At 50.5% G+C, this 17,623-nt stretch overlaps 1 long non-coding RNA gene across 1 annotated transcript; it reads right to left on the bottom strand.

Annotated features, from left to right (window-relative positions):
- Positions 1–12,908: 12,908 nt before the first annotated feature.
- Positions 12,909–14,305, bottom strand: LOC112973909. The gene is made up of 2 exons (XR_003256106.1): positions 14,144–14,305; positions 12,909–13,666 (listed from the first exon to the last, which is right to left on the bottom strand). It is a non-coding gene; the product is annotated as an uncharacterized LOC112973909 (long non-coding RNA).
- Between the last annotated feature and the right edge of the window lie 3,318 nt (positions 14,306–17,623).

The following is a 17,623-nucleotide window of genomic DNA, read 5'->3' as shown; positions in this document are numbered from 1 at the left end:
ACAGAGTCCTGGGCTGGTGTCTGCCCCACATGGATTTATGGCTCCCCGCGCTCGTAAACGTCGGCACTGCAGGTGACGGATGAGGGAGCTGGGAAAGGCTCCCCCTCAACTTTGGAAGATTTCTTTATTTTTTCTGATCTTTTACAACAGCCATAAACCAGCTGCTGATTAGTGATGGGTCTTAAAACTTTAGGGAAAAGCTGTTGAAATCAGCTTTAAGTGCTAAGCTTCTCCGAAAGCAGAGCAGCTTAGCGGTTTTCTTTTGAGGTCACATCTGTGACGTGTGGCCCTCCAAGCCGCAGCCTTTGCAATTGCGGGTTTGGGCAGCCCTTGCAGCCCTCCGGTCCCAGGGACCGTGGACCAGTCCTGACCTGTGTTGCCCTCTCCCAGGAGGCAAGCACAGGGCTGTGCTAGTGCCGTTCAGTGGGTTGGGGTGGCAGAGATGGATATATGACTCCTTTGAAAGGTGCCTCAGGACTGCAAAGTGGCTCAGCTCACAGAGGCACCCCAAGCTGCATCCACTCAACTCTGCTGCAGTCTGAAGTCAATTATGGGACCCATCCCTTAGCACCCCTGTGGATTTTCACCCAAGGCCTCCTGGGAGGAGGAAAGTAGTGTTGACTGGGTTTGGTGTTTGTGGAGAAATGGGGCATCCATACCCAAGCAGGTATCCCAAAAAAGCGCCATGCCTGGCCCTGCCTGTGAGCTGGATCTCCCACTCTCCTCTCAGACCCAGAGAGAGAAGAGGGGAGGCTGGGCTGCATGTGAGGACTGGCACCACTGGGTCTCATGGAAGAGCATAGGGTGCCATTCCAAGGCATTGCTCTGGGCCAGTGTGAACCCCACAGTGACTAGCAATTGCTCCCCACTGACCAGCCCTGCTTCAGGGGTCCCAAATGATGGCCAGCATCAGCAAGAACATGGGGTGAGAAAGGCAGTGTTGGAAGGACCTTCCCAATGGGACTGTCTTCACTGCCCCTGCGGACATCATAGGGCCTGCGGAGGCCATTATTTCTGAATGTGTGTGTTAATGAGTACGCTATTCACATCAGGTTTCCTCACAAGTTCATTGAGTATCATTATTGCAGAGGTCACTTTTTTTTTCTTTTTTTCCTTGGTTGATGCAGAACTTCAGATTCTGAAGATTTAGATTTGGGGGAGGAAATTGTCCTGTGGTGCCGCTGACCCCTGAGTCCTCACAGCCCCTGGCTTCCTCCCATTTTCCAGTTCTCTGATGAGTTCTTGTCCTCAGTCCCAGCTGCTTTTCATGATTGTTGACCTTGCCTTGGCCTGGCTGCTAGCAAAGGGCCATATCACATAGCCATGGGCAGGCTGCCACTGCACCCTTCCTTGTTTTGTGTGTCTCTGCCTTCTTGGCTCGAAGGGTTTCACAGAATATGGAATTTCCTTTACCCACATTACATCATTAAAGGTAGCATTTGGATGGATGGATGAGGGGATGGAGGTGTGGATGGATAGATAAACAGACTGGTTCCAGATGTTCTCCTCCAGCTAGAGAACACGTGTCATTTTGGGTGCACTGCAAACATAGGTGATAACTGGTCATTGACCTGCTTATCTTGCATTCCCATCCTCCCCCTTCCCATCACATTTTCTGGCTGTGCATAGCTAGCATCAGCCCAAGGGGTGCTTGTGCTTGCAGAGAGACTGTGAGACCTCACAGCTGCCTGCTGGAGGGTCTCACTCTTGCACTCAGGATTAATTAGGCACCAGGTAGAAGCTCAGGAAAGAATCTCCCCCAGTCAAACCGGTGAGGACTGCTGGGATGTTCTTGCCTTCTTCTCTAGGATGCATGAGGCGTTTGTGAGGTTCACTGAGGCATTTGCTTCTGCCAGGTCCCTGCTTGCTCCCTCAGTGGGGGGTAGGGATAACTCTTTCTGCATGATTGCTACATGGACCATCTGTCCCAAACGAGGGTTGGGCACGTTCTATCCCTTTTCTGCTGTTTCTCTCATGAACAGAAGTTAGTGAAGATTTATCATAGCACTAAACCTCAAATTGAGCACATTTGAAAGAAGAACAATTTATTCATCAAAAATATAGCTTCATTTTATCTGCAATTATTCTCAAGTTAAGGTCTCATTCAGCAAGCAATTGGCTGAATAAACAGCAACTTTTTATATCTAAACCATTTCATTTTTACATTCTATTGGAAAAATAAATACAGGAGGACATAGACAATCCAGACAACTTTTGGAAAGTTCCCTTGCCTTTTTTTCTGCCAGAAAGTGATGGAATTGGGGATTTAGGGTGGGGGCAGGTACTCTAGTCTTTATTCTGACCAACAGGGAAGAACTGGTTGGGCATCTAGAGAAGCAGTATCATGTGGGTGATAGTGATGACAAACAATATGGTTCATTTGTTTTGACATTAAAAAGGAAGAGAATATCCAAAAAAAACACAGTTGGCTGTACAAACACAAGTTTAACAAACTTGTGGGAATGCTTCACCACCAGCAAGAGTCCCTTGGGAAAGCGTCCTAAGGAGAAAAAGAAATACAGGCATGCAGAAAGTTACTACAAGCAAATATGTTAGGTGCACAGCAGCTAAACACCCAGATGCAGAGGAAGAATAGAACCACAGTAAAAGACCAATATTGTTGCATCAGGAGCACTTTAGTGTCCTGAAAATCAAAAAGAAGTCCTGTAAAAAGTGGAAATGAGGATATAAGTTTGAGTGTAAAGGGATAGTTTAATCACATAGGGATAGAATGAGCAAGACTAAGGAGTTATGTGAATTGTAATTCACCAGCAAGGAGCACAAAAACAACAAAAGAAGTTCTAGAAATACATTAGAAGTATAATGGAGAGAAAAGAGTCTACACCGATTACTTGTAATGGAGAGAGGAAGCAAAGAGATTACATAGAAAGGACTGAAGAATCCAGTGCTTTCCTCACCATGGTTTTTATAGTACAAGGTTGTGATCAGTACCTAGGACATTTATCTTTAGTTAGGGAATAAGAGATTAGGCCAACATAGGAAAGGAAGAGTTATAGGATACTGAGATAAGCTAGATTTATGTTAGTAATCAGGGATCAAGAAAAATGGCCCTGGAAAATCTAAGCCATCTCTGAACTATTAGCACTAGTTTCTGATAATTTATGAAGGCTCAAGAGATCCCAGAGAAGTGTAGAAGTCAAATATAGCATCTCTCTGTAAAAAAGGGGCTAGAGAAGTTGGGGAGTTAAAGACCAGCCAGCCTGCCTGGCTTCAGTTCCTGGAAAATTTTTGGAACAAATTGTTGAACAATCCACTTGTAAACACCTAGAGGACAATAACGTGATATAAAAAAAAAGAACAGTCAGCACAATTTTATCAAGAACGATTCGTGTCAAGGCAATCTAATTTCCCTCTTTGCCAGGGTAATTGGTCTAGTGGAGGAAGAGGAAGCAGTAGATGTGATACATCTTAAGCAAAGCCTCTGGTGTTGCCCTGTGTGACATTCTCATAAACAAGACAGGGAAATACAATCTGAGTGAAAACCCTGGGAGGCAGGTAAAACCGACTGCAAATTGGTGCTTGAAGCAAAGTCAGCTGTACTTCCCTGGCAGGCTGAGAGCATGCTGCAAGGGGTTTTGCGGAGGTCTGTCCTGGGTCAGGTTTGATTCCTTTTCCCTTTAGCAGCTTGGCTTTTGGGATTGACAGGACAGCCAACATGTGTGGGTGACACCCAGGTGGGGAGAGTTGTAGCACATGGGAGGACAGGATGAGCAGAAAACAACTGGGCAATCCAGATACCCTGGCAGAAATTCAGCAGTGATAAGTGACAAGTCTTCCTGTGGAAAGGAGGACAGGGACCAAGTAGGCATCAGCGCTGCAGAAAAGGCAAAACCTCCCAGGATGCATCTGAGAGAGCGTCGCTGTAAATGCAGCTGGTGAAACAGCCCCACTGCTCACTGCCGGCAAGACCCTGCCTCCAGGAAGCGTTGGGTTTTGAGCACTGAATCTTCTGAAAGATGCAGCAAACGGCGGCTTGCGGAGAAGAGTCCCAGGACTGCTACAGCTGGCAGGGCAGGCCCTGCTCTCTCCTGCTCTGCCCTGCGCACTTCTCACCTCTCCCAGAGCCAAACCCCATTCAAAGGGTTGACCACCTGCTGATTCTCCTGCCTCTTCAATATGTCTACGAAGTAAAGCAATTCCTCTGAGTTGAACAGAACATTTCAAGTGATGGGAAATGCATGGTTTTGAGCAAAGGACTATTAAGAAAATGTGTATGTGTATATATATATATATATATATATATATATACATATACACGCGCACACACACACACACACACATACACATATATATGTATATAAAATATATGTGTAATATATATATTATATATAAAATATATTCCTTAAAAAGAATCTACTATTGTTTTTTACTTATAGCTCATGCACTAAATTACAAATTCAGTCCTTCCTCCAGGCCCACTTCTGAGTCTCCTTCTTTTAAGCAATGATCACCAACAGCTTCAGCTCAGCCTGCCAGCTTAGCCCGCAGGGGCAATGTGGAGGACAGACGTGCAAGGAAAACCAGCTGAGTGGGAATTTCTTCACCACTGTTCTTCACCACTGTTCTTTTGGCTCTTACAAAGGCCCGGCGAGTTACCACTTGCTGCAAAGTGTGAAGACTCTCAAGTCTGCACACACACGAAGTCCTGACATGTTTCAGGGCAAGCCAAGTCCTTCTGCCTCTGCACAGGGCGCTGGCTAACCCTCTGCTTGCTGCAGAACCAGGGCTGTCATGCCAGCTCCCATCGCCCTTTGGCCCTGGTTCGCTCATCCCATTCTCAGAAGAGATGGGGACCGGTCAGGGCCAGGACCGCAGATTGCTGCTTCAGTGACGGTGTTAGGTAGGCAGAACAGCTGAGTGCCAAAAACCCCAAATAGCTGCTCTGCTCTAGAAAGGGGGGGCCGGAGGGATAATGCTCATGATGGAGTTCCCAGTTTAAACCAGTAGAGTACAGCTCCTAAGACAGGAACCATCCACATCCCTAGGGAGCAGAGGGGTGAGCTCCATCCCTCCACACCTCACCCTCCTCTTCTGGACAAGCAATTTCCAGAGTGGCCCTTCAAAAAGCTTCTCTCTGGGTAGCCGTGCTACTTCCAAACCAATGACTAATGTTTGAATACACCCTGCAACATTTGCTTCCCTGTTTCCTCAGCCACTGCCAAAACCTGCAAAATATCAGTTTTCAAAACAAAATATTACAGAAAAGCAAAATGATGCATTCTTGAAGTTCAGTGTAGTGCGCAGCAGCCCCTCCCTCCAAAAAGCCTTGACAGTTTGGACCAGGAGGAAGGTGTGATTCTGCAATGTTTCTTTGGGGGGGGGAAGAAAAGACAGCTTTTATTTTTAGAATTTTTAGCAGCCAAATTGTTATCAGGCCGTCTGTGCTCTGCTGAGCAAGACTTCAGCATTGGGCATAGCCAAGAGGAGGAGTTTACTCACAGAGCAAAATGTCATGATAAAATTGGGTTTAATCAGAAACCCAGCATCCTTCCCAGGAAAAAAAAAAAAAAGGACAATTTACATACTGTTTATAATAATGGTTGTTATTGTGATCCAGCAATGGGCAGGGAAACATGGCTTTGGGCCTGAACTGCTGTCATCTTTGAGAATAAGCCAAGTTCCCCATTGATGCCCTGTGGTGACACTGAACAGCAAAAGGGAGGTCTGGGGGATTATTTCTCCTTTTTCATCCCTACCACCACCCAGTTTTCCCTTTCATCTCTGTCAGTTCTCTGCAGGTGGAGATGCTTCAAAAAGTGACAAGGTTGAAAAGGGAAACATGGAAAAAAGACAAGGAAGGGGTCGGACCATCTTTTTATTACTCTTTGTTTTCTGGTCTTGGACATTTGCTCCATCTTTTCAGTGTTCAGCAACCTCGTTATGGAATTACTGAATCTCTGAGGTTGGAGGCACCTTTGGAGATCACCTAGCTCAACCCCTCTGCTCAGAGCAGGGTCACCTGGAGCAGGTTGCTCAGAACCAGTGTCCAGTTGGGTTTTGAATATCTCTGAGGATAGAGACTCCACAATCTCTCTGGACAACCTGTTCCAGTGTTAGACCATGCTCTCAGTAAAAAGGTTTTTCCTTAAGTTTAGGTGGTATTTCCTGTTTCAGTTTGTGCCCGTTGCCTCTTGTCCTGTCACTGGGCACCACTGAGAAGAGTCTGGCTCCATCCTCTTGACACCCTCCCATCAGATATCTACACATATTGATAAGATCCCCCCTCAGTCTTCTCTTCTCCAGGCTGAACAGGCCCAGCTCTCTCAGCCTCTCCTCGTACGTGAGACACTCCAGTCCCTTAATCATCTTCATGGCCCTTTGCTGGACTTGTGCCAGTAAGTCCATGTCTTTCTTGTACTGGGGAGCCCAGAACTGGAAACAGCACTCCAGATGTGGTCTCACTTATCTTTACAGTAAAGCTATGGCTCTCCAGTAATCACTTATATTAGAGAGCCAGGCTGTGGGAAGTGTCCTCGAGATACACTCATAAGCCCTGACAGTAACTACCTCTGCCTGGCTGCCAGCGCTGGGCAGGGCTGGCACGTCCCGGCAGGGCCAAGGGGACGCTCTGCACCCTGTGCCAGCTGGGATGCTGCTGCCTGGGACAGGGTAGTGCTCTAAGGCCCCTGCCAGTCTGAGGGGTCACCCTGCAGGTGCCGGGAGGGAACAGGCAAGCACAGGCTGCGCAGCACCTGCTGAGAGCTGCAGTGCTGGCACATGGCACCTGGAGAGGCTTTGCAGAGTCAGTCCTTGACACGGACTTCCAGGCACGTCCCAGGCAGAATTTATTGCTTCCGATCCCTCATAAATGCCAAGGTTGTGTATGATGGATGGGCTGGGAGGTCCTCCCAGGATGCTCTCTGCAACAGCTCCAGCGACTTTCCTGGGTGCGGCAATAAATTGCCATGGCTGTTCTGATCAGGACCAGACACGCAGAGCTAGACCTAGGAGGAGCGTTTTGGGAGGGAGACCTGTACCAGCCAGGCCCCCCCCCCAGGGCCAGTGCAGCATGTTCTCAGGTGCAGGGCTGTTGAACCTGCCTTGGTCTTGCTGGGCACAGCTACACATGCACACAACCCCTACATCCTCCAGTCCTCTGATAACTCTGCCCCCCAATAAACACCTCTCACTGTGACCCTGCATGAATATTCCTTGCACACACACTCCCAGCACGTGGTCCCATGTATGTAGACACACACACACACACTTGCACAGTCTTCTATGTACACACACACAGACACTTCCTCACAAGTGCAAGCATTCCTGCACACAATACGTGTGCACACGCATACACTCCCTTCACACACCACCCACATGCCCACATGTTCATCCCACACATGCATGCACACCCCACACATAAGCACACACACACCCCTACTCACACACTGTACTCACACCTATGCCCATACATAAACACGCACAGCCCCACAGAGTCACCCACATACACACCACTCACACCCACCCACATACGCACATATACACACACACTGCCTGCACGGGTCCAGACTCCCCCATGCTAGTGTACACACAAACACACATGCACAACCCCTAGCATCGCCCACGAGGCCCCTGAAGGCCCTTCTCTCCCAGTAAATACCCTGGTGGAGGAGGCAGACAACATGCTTTGGAAGAGAGCTTCTTCAGAGACACTGGGCCCAAAGAGCTACCATTCCCTGGATCCATGAATGGGGATAGACCCAGGTGTCCCCAGCTCACCTCCCCTCTCCCAGCACACTGCCAGGAGTCCTTTGCTGCTGCTAGACAGGGAAGGCACCCCAGTGAGCAGAAGCAGCCATTGATCCTACCCGAGGGCACCCTGGGATCTCAGTGCCTCTCGGTGCATCTACACCATGGCTCCAGGAGCACTTGCCAGGTCCCTGCAGTCTTCTGATTGCAGGTTGGAGTGAAAGTAGAACTTTGTCCACAGGACAGTTGAATGCACCTTCCCACATGCACCACAGCCCCTGCCAGCTGCAAACCCCAGGCTGCAGGGAGGATGCAGTGATCCAGGATGTTCCCCTCCTCCAGGCTGGAGGGCAGGGGGCCAGGACACGTTGGCCATAGCACAGCAAGTTCACAGTCATCTTGAGTTTTTAGAAGGATGGAATGGCCCAGTAGTGCCCACAGTGCTCTGCTGAGAGTGGCCAGATGCCAGGTCAGGTCACAGCAGCCTGAGGACCTGGAACCAGGATAGCTTCAAGTGAGCAACCATTCCAAGGAGGCCCACGCCCTGGGGACTTGGCTGCAGAAGATTACTAAGAGTAACCAGAAAGGAGAGCAAGAAAAGCCCCTTTGTGGTAGCTTGACCACAAGATTTCAGCAAATTTAAACTTACTAGAGTTTTAAGCAGTCTTGCTGTTTGCACGGTGTAGAGAAGCGCACAGCCTTTTTGTTAAAACATTCAATGCATTTAAAGCAAGGCTAAACCGAGAGCTTGCCCGTGCCTTTGAAAACCTGGAGCGGCAAGCTGTGTCCATCCAGCCAGGGGTCACGCGGGCCAGCCGACGGAGGGCAACCGGAGACAAGAGCTTGGGAAAAACCTGCGCCCTCCCTCCAAGGAATAGCGGAGGCCACCGAGGCCCCCCAAGGCAGCCGGCGCTGGGAAGCGGCGGCCCCCTGCCCTCCCGCCGCGCCCGGCAGCAGCGCTGCGCTGCCGGGGAGAGGCCGGGCTGCGCCTCCCGCACCGGCGCGGCCCCGGCGCGGCCCCGGCCCCGGGCGCTGCGCTGCGCTGCGCTGCGCTGCGCTGCGCTGCGCTGCGCTGCGCTGCGCTGCTCTGCGCGGCGGGCGGAGCCGCAGCGCCACCTCGCGGCGCCCCGCTGCTGCGCGTCCCCGGCGGAGCCCGGCGGGGCCCCGCGCGTTTGCTGCCGTTCGGCACCCGCCGGGAGCGTTTCGCAGCAGCCGCGGGGTCGTTGAAGGGCGGCGGGAGCCGGACCGGCGGGCTGACCGGGAGCGCTGCCGCAGCCCTTTGCAGGAGGCCTCCCTTGCAGAGCTGCTTTCGCCTCCTGCCCCCCCCACCCCCCGTCTTGGGCAGCAGGCCAAGGGACGCTCCCCCACACTCCCCTGGCCCCACAGGTCCTGAGGCAGCTCCAACGACAGGGAGCTTTGTCAGCAGCAAAAATCTCAAGCTCAGACTCAGGGGGGCCAAACAGATTTCTTCATCGTAAGGTTGCACAGTAGCCAGTGCTGCCTGTCCGTTATCATGAACTCTCACCTTGCAACATACATCCCTGTATCCCAAATCACGGTCTTTGCTGGCTGCTGTGTACCCAGCACCTTATCCCTGCAACCCTGCATCCTTCCTCCCAATCCTATCAGCATCCACACCATGCCCAGCACCCTGGCACTGGCACCCCAGCCTCGCAGGCACCCCATCCTTCCTCCCTCTCAGACTGCACGGCTAGCCCTCCTCCCCACAGCCCTCCCTGCACAGCTCGATTCTACAGCTGGGAGTTCACCCGATTTCACAGACCCTTGCTTGGCCCCTGGCCTGGCTGCTCTGTGGTGGTGCCTCAGCATTGCATGCATGTAAGGGTTAGAGCAACTGCTCATCTGCTCTCCTGCTAGCCAGAAACCGTTAAAATTTCTGTGTAGTCCCCCAAAACATGTCCAACCATCATATGCTGCCTCACATTGGTGGTATGCCCAAGGTGCAGCAGGAACATCTACTGAAGAACGTATTTGCATCATGGTGATTTGGACATCTCTGCTCCATGACACAGGCCAGCTGCATTCACCTCCCAAGAGATCAGAAGCCCTGACAAGGCCTTTCCTGGCTTTTTGTGGGTTCCAGTGCTGCTTTGGCCTCTGAGCATCTTCTGACGACATCTAAGTAACTGCTTCCAGGAACATAGCCAGTGGAGGGAAGAACAAGAGACCAACACACTCATTGTCTTTGCTGGTGTTAGAAGTGGAGATTAGGCATCATATTCCCATCCAGAATAACCATGGTAAACCCAGAAGAAGGGCATGCCTCCCAAAAGGTACAGGTCATGTTGTTCATTGCCTCTCCTGTTCCCCAGTAAATACCAGCAAATGAGCCCAGAAGCAAGGTCTTCCAGCCCCTCCACCGCCATGCTGGTTGGATTGTTACCTCCCTTGGCGTGAGCACAGCAGACTCTCCTGGCCCTTCCCCCCTATCCCCAGAGGAAGAGAGCCCACAAGTTTCCGGGGAATGGACTGTTTTCATCTGGCCTCATAGATGCAGCTGATGTCTCACCACTGCACAACAGATGGTCTCAGCCCCGCAGAAGCTGGATCTTATCAGGCTTGGCTCCACCCTAGTAGGGGCAGAGCTAACAACCAGTCAGGCCTCTCCATACCATCATCCAAAAAGAGAATGAGGAGAGAATCAGCACCTGCTGAGTTGACAGTCAGCTGCTCTCACAGCAAAAAGCAGCACTGGGACCAGTTCAGAATGGCCTGTAGGTGCTCCATTACTGGGGAGGGGTGGGGGACAGTTGGGATGAAGGGCAGGCTCTCTCACTCCAAGACTCCTCACACAGGCTTTGTTGGAGCCAAATTTCTGATTCTGGGTTAGCAACATGCATCAGTTCTCCCAAGAGGAAAACACAGGGGACAGGAGGTGTAAGTTTTCCCAGGAGACAAGGAGCTGAGAGCAATCCCACATGAGGTGTAGTGATGGCAACCTTGAACTTCCTTCAGAGAGGGTTAAAGCACCTCATCCTCATCCTGCTTTTTCTCACCCTGCACTAGATGCCCTATTGTTTAAAAAAAAAATAAAAAATCATTTTTAGCACACCAAAAAAACTTGTATACTCAGAATGACTCAGATCCAATTTTCTTTGACAGCTATTTCTCTGGAGCTGGATTTGTTCTGTTTTTGGCCTCAGCTCCAAGGGGACTTCCTGGAGAGGTGATTCAATGGCCTTGGAGTGCTGCACAGTCCCTCCTGCAGCAGAAAGCAGCACAGTATTCAGCATAGCCTGTGAAGGCAAAGAGGCTCCTTCTGGAGAATTCATCAAGCCTTGCAGAAACGGCTTGTCTTCCAGGCAAAATCAAGTGCAAGAAGTCACAGGAGGGAAAAGGGGTTGAATCAGGTTTCCAGCATGTTCCGTGATGAAAGCAACCTCATATGCAGCTAAGAGCCATCTTCTAAAGTACAGACATGCTGAATGGCAGCTTGCTTTGAAAATAGTTGCCTGTGACTAGAGCCAGCAAAAAGATTCCAGCATCTAATTCCCACCAACCAGTTGTGGTGTGTTAGGATTGTTCCGGTGCAGCAATGGACAGCATCTGCTGTGCACAGCCAGCCAGTTGGCCAAAGCACTCCAGCTACTTCTCAGATGGTGAGGGAGTGGGATGAGACTGATAGAACATCTATTCCCACAGGATGTGAAGCCACTATGATGTGCAGTTCTGGAACATTCACAGCTCCAGAGACAAGAAAAACTTAAGTACTAAACAATCTGAGATTCTGTCCTAGAGGATGGCACAGCCCAGCTGGGAGAAGCATGGTCTAAGCTGGCCCTTGAGGCACGGAAAGCCCAGAGAAGGTCATTTGCCTTGGTGACAAAGTCATTTCTTATGCCAGCAAAACATAAACTGACCTGAGCAGACCCATACAGAGTGGTGAAAGAAGGAGGGCTGGGAAGCAGGGAAGGGCTCACAGGAATGATACAGGGCCAGAAGGACCTGAGGATGGAGGATCTCTGAAGCAAAGAAACAAAAACGGTAGGCAAGAAGAACCACCTTTAAGTCTGTCCTCCAAGTCCTGTGATAAAACCCTGCTCCCATTTGCCTATGTTTTGCCCAGCCTTACTCTTTTGGGCTGTAATTTTCCATCCTTGGGTCTTTTTCTTTCAAAGTTTCAGGGAAAACAGTTGTTGTTTCTGAGCACAGCTATGGGGACAAGTATTGAAGCTGAGACAGCCAAACACCCAAAGTTTGTTGGGAGAAACAATGCCTTTCATCAGAGCAGCAGATTAGCTGAAAATGGATGAGAAGCTTTCAGAGAGCAAGCTCACTTTTTCCAGCTGTATCAGCAGCTCTAATGAGAGAAAATGACTTTGTTTGGCCTTTGTTAAAAAAAAAAAAATCAGTCACTCCAGTGGAAAGCTGTCATACCTCCAGCTTGTAGAATGGGGACTTGGAATTTTGCCTTCTACTGTCCCCAGGAAAATCTGCAGAAATTTGGCCAATGATGCTGAAAAATTACTTTAGTTCTCATATATTCAGGGTGTGATTTTTGCTGGCGGCTGACAGTTCTGTTGCCCCAGGCCTGGTGTGCTCTCACAGCTCCTTGGCAGGACTATCTTCCAGAACACTTGCACAGGATCTGTCTTGGACTCTTCCTCACATTGCAGTTGTTGGGGTGGCTGCCACACATGCAGTGAACAGCTGGGAACAGGGGTCACAGGAACACAGAGCTGGGGGTTGTGGGGGCCTCTGGCATCTCTAGTTCAGCCTCCTGCTTGAAGAAGGCCTCTCACCAGCCGAGTGACCACCAGGTCAGCCGTGACTTTTTCCAGCCAAGCCTTGAATCCCTCCTATGAGAGACGTTCCGCCTCCTCCCTTGGCTCTCTGGATGGCAAGAGCAGGGCATGACAGCAGTAAGAGAGCTGGGGAAGAGGCAAGGACAGTTACAGGACGCATTTCTCTCCAGAAGCTGGAGCAATGACCAGGATTTTTCTACCTTCTGGTGTCTGTTTTAGGCAGAGAAGACAAGGCCATTTTGTTATGTCATTTGGCTCTCAGTGCCATGAGTGGAAATGGGGAATCTGGGGTCCCAAATGCCTCCATATAGTGGAATTTCTTTGACACTTTCTCTGATAAAAATTAAGAGATTACATTTAAAAAAGCCATTAGAAGGAACTTCAAACATGCAAAATGAAGCACCCCAACCACTAAACTGAAAGACTGGATTCAGCTTCAAAAAAACATTTCCATGCAGTATTTCCATGCAGTAAAATACAACTTGAAGTGAGACTAGCCACATAGTCTGTTTTTCACAGGCCAGATTCATCACACGGGATGGACAGAGCTCTAGGGGGATGTCAGGCTGTGGAGAAATGAAGACAGTCATCTGTATGCCCTTCTTTGGTGCTAAAATCAAAAGATGGGCAGCAAATGCTGCAATAAGAGAAAGGGGAGCTCAGGGATTAGGGGAGTGCTGGTTCAGCAGGGACCTGCAGCCCATGATATGAGGGAGGATATATGTTTTCAGGTGCATGTAGTTCACCATTCTCTCCTAATGCCTGTGGAAGTTATGGGTGGAAAAGCAAATGAACCTTCTTTCTTCTAGTGTCCCTTGACCTTTAGCTGCTTGTCTTCCTTGACTCAGGAGGAGGGGCTCAGCTGGGATCATGCAATACAGCAAAGTATATGGAGCATAGACAGAGGCAGATGGAGATGGAGAGCTCTGCCCAGCTCCTCTGTCAGATGATGGATGACTTGCACACTGCCACTGGATACGCTTGCTAGGGAGGAAGTCAGGCACAGYCAGCACTGGCAGCCAGGGGTTTCCGGCAGCCTCAGTCACTTCTCAGTGAAGCAGTTCCTGCTTTTTATCCTTAGCTTGTCCCAGAATGTCCCTGTCCTGCCATTCACAGGCTGTTCCTGTGTGTCAGAGAGGTCCTGGTGCTGACGAGTGCTGCTCTCCCTCCAGGGATGACAGCTCCATGCTTCCCTGGGACATAAGAATAAGGTGCTACGTTTTCTGCAAAACATTCCAGGAAACTGGATATACCATTTTCAGTGTGAAATGATTGTGTGTTTGTACAGGGCCAGGAGACACTCTGGATCCTCCCAACCAGGATAAACTCAAAGTTTCCCACATGTTCTGCATGTTCTGTTATGGTGGGGAAAAGCCAACCTTCTCCTGCTTTTAGGGTTTTKGTTTTGGTTTTGGTTTTTTACCATTTTATCCCTTTCCTCCTATGAAAAGGGGGACAGCAGGAGAACCACAAAAGAGAGATGAACAGCTTTTCCACATTTCTCTGTGGAAATCTCAGGAATGAATGGGGAAAGGGAACATTTTTCTTTTTACTTTTTTCTACTGGAAGAGAAGTCCAAGCGTTACTTTGTGCTGCCCACTCTCGATTAAACACAGAGAAAGTTAAGAAGCAAAATAAGTGACACTTGGACAAAAAAAAGTGTCAATTACCTGCTGCGAGCTGGGAATTGACCCATCCCATGAACCAGACAGGAATCTGCCTGCTGAAAGGAGCCATCTCTGCGTAGTGGACATCAAGGCTCTGTGACCAAAGGGGTTTTACTCTGTCTGTAGCAACCCTCGAATCGATGAGGTTTTGCTGAGAGACATCTTCTTCCTGAGGCACAGTAATTAAAAGTGTATTTTTAGAAGAATGAGACACCACATTAATCAATAAAGAACAGCCAAGTTCTCAAGGGTAAAGGTTGCTTGAGTGAATCCGCTTCAGCCTTGAAATTGCTGCTTACCCCAAGCCCACAGATTTCTGGCTGCCCCCAAATCACAGCAGGTAGTCCTGCCCTGAGCCCCATCATCCAGGTTCTCATACCCACACCAAGGAGGTCTTCAGTTTGCCTTTTTGGCCGGTCTGGCTCAGTGCAAGGAGCCCATCTCTGCAGGCCTGGAGAGGGGGTGCTCTTTGCAGGCGCTGGGCTGCAAGGCGGGATGGAAGGGGCTCTTAGTGCCTGCACTGCAAAAGTCACCTGGGAGGAAGCTGATTGCTTTGGAAAGAGGTTCCCTAGCTTCCAAGGGTGAGCTGTCTTCAGAGGCAAGCTGGCACTGGGCTACTGCCTGCCAGGGTTAAATTCCGCCTCTCTCTGTGCATACTCCTAAGTTCATTTCTCATCAGCAACTCTCGAGGCTGGCTGGGGGGCAGAAGGAGAAGAGCCAGCCAAGTCAGGGGACAGACAGCCCCCACCAAACAGTCCTGCCGTTCCCTGCCCAGGACTGATCACTTCTGCTCTCAGCCACATCTCCCTAGGCCTGGGCCTCCCCGTCTGCAGGGGAAGCAGACCCAAGTGGCCCCTTCTCTCAGCCCACCACTGCCTCTGCCACTAGCTGTCCCGTGCCAGAGCGCTTTTATTCTTCATCTTCTCTTCCCCGCTGCTTTCCTGGGAATGCTCTATAGCATGAGGTGTTTAAATCATTTATGAAGGTCTAAAATAGACCTGGCTCCCTTCCAGGTGTTCTGGCATCCAGATTCCATAAACAACCCACCAGCCAAGGGAGTCAGCTTGGAAAAAGCCTTTTTTATGTCTATTCCCTAGACTCCACTTCCACAGAAATCTTTAAACATGTTCATTTCTAGTCTGTAAGTGTGGCAAAACTGTTTTAGGCATTTGCTGACCTTCCTTCTTCCCCAGACACTTTCAGTCATCTCACACAACCCACCTTTATGCAGGCCAAGTGCTCTGTCTGACAGGATCTGAGGGCTGACAGAAAAACAGAGGGACCCTCTGCAAAAAAACAACCCAGGAAAGTCTGATGTGCACTTCTCTGCCCTCAAATATTTCCCAGGTGCTCTTTAGAAGGCAAACTCTTTTTTTTTTTTTTTGTACGGCTTTGACCTTTCTGGAGATGGGAATTCACCAAGGTATTTTCTCTTGGCTGCTCAGCCACATCAGATCTTCAAGAACTCAGAGGAAGAATCGGAAGGAGTCTGACATTTATTTCTTACGCTACAAGTGATTCACTGAAAATCATTTGGATGCAAGTAGAAAATGCCAGGGAATGGGGAGCACTTTCTCAGCCCGATCCAGATTCTGATCCCATCTGCACTGAGGGAGCAAGGTCCTAGAAGGCATTTAAATTAGGTCTGTGTGGACTGCGGTGGGACATGAGGGAGGAGCACCACCACATCGCTTTCCCTCGGCAGTAACAGCAGTAGCTCTGCAGGCAGCTCTCAGCTGCTCTCTTATCTGCACCCAAACAACAGAATCGTCCCAGGAGCTGGAGGTCTTCTCCTGGGACTCCCTGGGTGACCGCCAGCAAGTCCCCTAAATTCCTTGCAGCTCCCTAGTAAAATCGGATATATATTTAGTCATTTGTCCTGTAGAGGTAGGACATGAGTGCTCCACGACTCAATGTGTCACCCTGCCGATGCAACATTGGGATGCTGGGCCCCTTGCTGTAGAAGTTAAATATCCAGGGACTCCTTTAGTACCAGAAAGAACTGGAAGGATGTGTTTCCCCAGCTCCAGAAGGTGATGGGCTGGCTTCTCTGCCAAGCTGCCTGTGCAGGCTGGCCTGGCTGCTCCTCTGCGGCAGAGCACAGCTGAGCAGCGCCTGCAGCTGTCTGTACTGCACCTCTGGCTACTTACACATGAGCCGTGGCAAGAGCCAGAGCTGCCCAGAGGGAGGGCACCAGGGAGGCAGTGGCACTACTTGGAGAGGTTAGAAAGAATGAACTTAGCACCTAAAAATACACGCTATTGTTGTGGGGTAACAGTCTCAATCCTGTCCTAGCACTGGAAGCTTCTCTGCACCCCCTGTGGGCTCTGTTCCCATGGATTTGTCAGTGTGGGTATTACGGGGTATCTGGGTCTTCCTGAAGAGGGTCAAGGGAGAAGAAGACTAAGTGTTTTATGAAGAAAAATAACTCCCTCATCAGAATATGAGACATACATGTTTCCAATCTGAGAATAGCCATTCCCACCTCTGCCCACAGCCCAGCCCATGCCCGGGCCATTCGCCTGGCAGCTGGCTCCACTTCCTCCCGGGTGTTGCTGGTGAGTCTACTGCTGCCCTGACCCGTGCCAAGGAAGGACTGGTGTTCCTGGCCATCCTGTCAGTCCAGCACATCCCACGTCAGAGAGCACGTCTGCCCTCAGCAGTGAAGCTAGATGTTAGCTCAAGGTCTGTGCTGTTCCCTATGCCCCATCTGCCTCCTGGCAAAGGGGCTTTGACCCTTGCTGCCAGCACAGGGTGGGCGAGGGACAAACTGTCACACATCTCCTGAGAACATGCTTTTGACAGCACAGTATGGAGTGTCACCATGACCACATCCCAGGCACCATCCCAGCTAGGCAGGGACAGGGAGCCTGGGGCAGGGCTGGCAGGGCATCAGGACATGTCTCCTGACGTCCTGGCCTCTGGGTGGAAGTGGCTTCACAGCGCTGATGCTGGACACGAGACAGGCGTATGATCAGCTTGAGAAACATCAGACCAACGAGGATCTGAATCAGCACTCCCCAGGGAAACCACGGAAGACAGATTCTGTGAACACAGGGTGCACATCATGGCGAGATGTGCTGAGAGCAGGCAGGGCTCACAAGGGCTGGCAGAGCTCCCAGAGCTAGGGGGGAGAGAGGATCCATCCTCAGAGGCCCCAGGCAAGACTGCCCCTAGCTCCAGAGCTGAGGGTGACTCCTGGAGGAACTGATGCCAAGAGGAGGAATGCTAAAGGCCTCCATGAGGAGGGGAAGGGCAAGGGACTGCTGTCCTGCTGCCACTGCTCTCTGCCCCCAGCCCTGGAGAAACTGCAGCCTGCCATCCCCGTCATCCCAGGGCCAGATCGAAGCACCTCAGCTCAGCAAATCCCCCCTGGGAGCGTTAAGTGCAGCTGCAGCGAAAAGCAGTTCTCCCCCTGGCCCCAGGCAGGTTCCTTCCCGGGTGGACTCAGCCCATCAGTTCATGGAGCACCAAGGCCATTAG

This window comes from Apteryx rowi, unplaced genomic scaffold, assembly GCF_003343035.1.
Source record: "Apteryx rowi isolate R43461 unplaced genomic scaffold, aptRow1 scaffold_571, whole genome shotgun sequence".
Taxonomy (NCBI): domain Eukaryota; kingdom Metazoa; phylum Chordata; class Aves; order Apterygiformes; family Apterygidae; genus Apteryx; species Apteryx rowi.
Note: the sequence above shows the minus strand (reverse complement) of the source record. Positions and strands in the feature narration are given on the sequence as shown.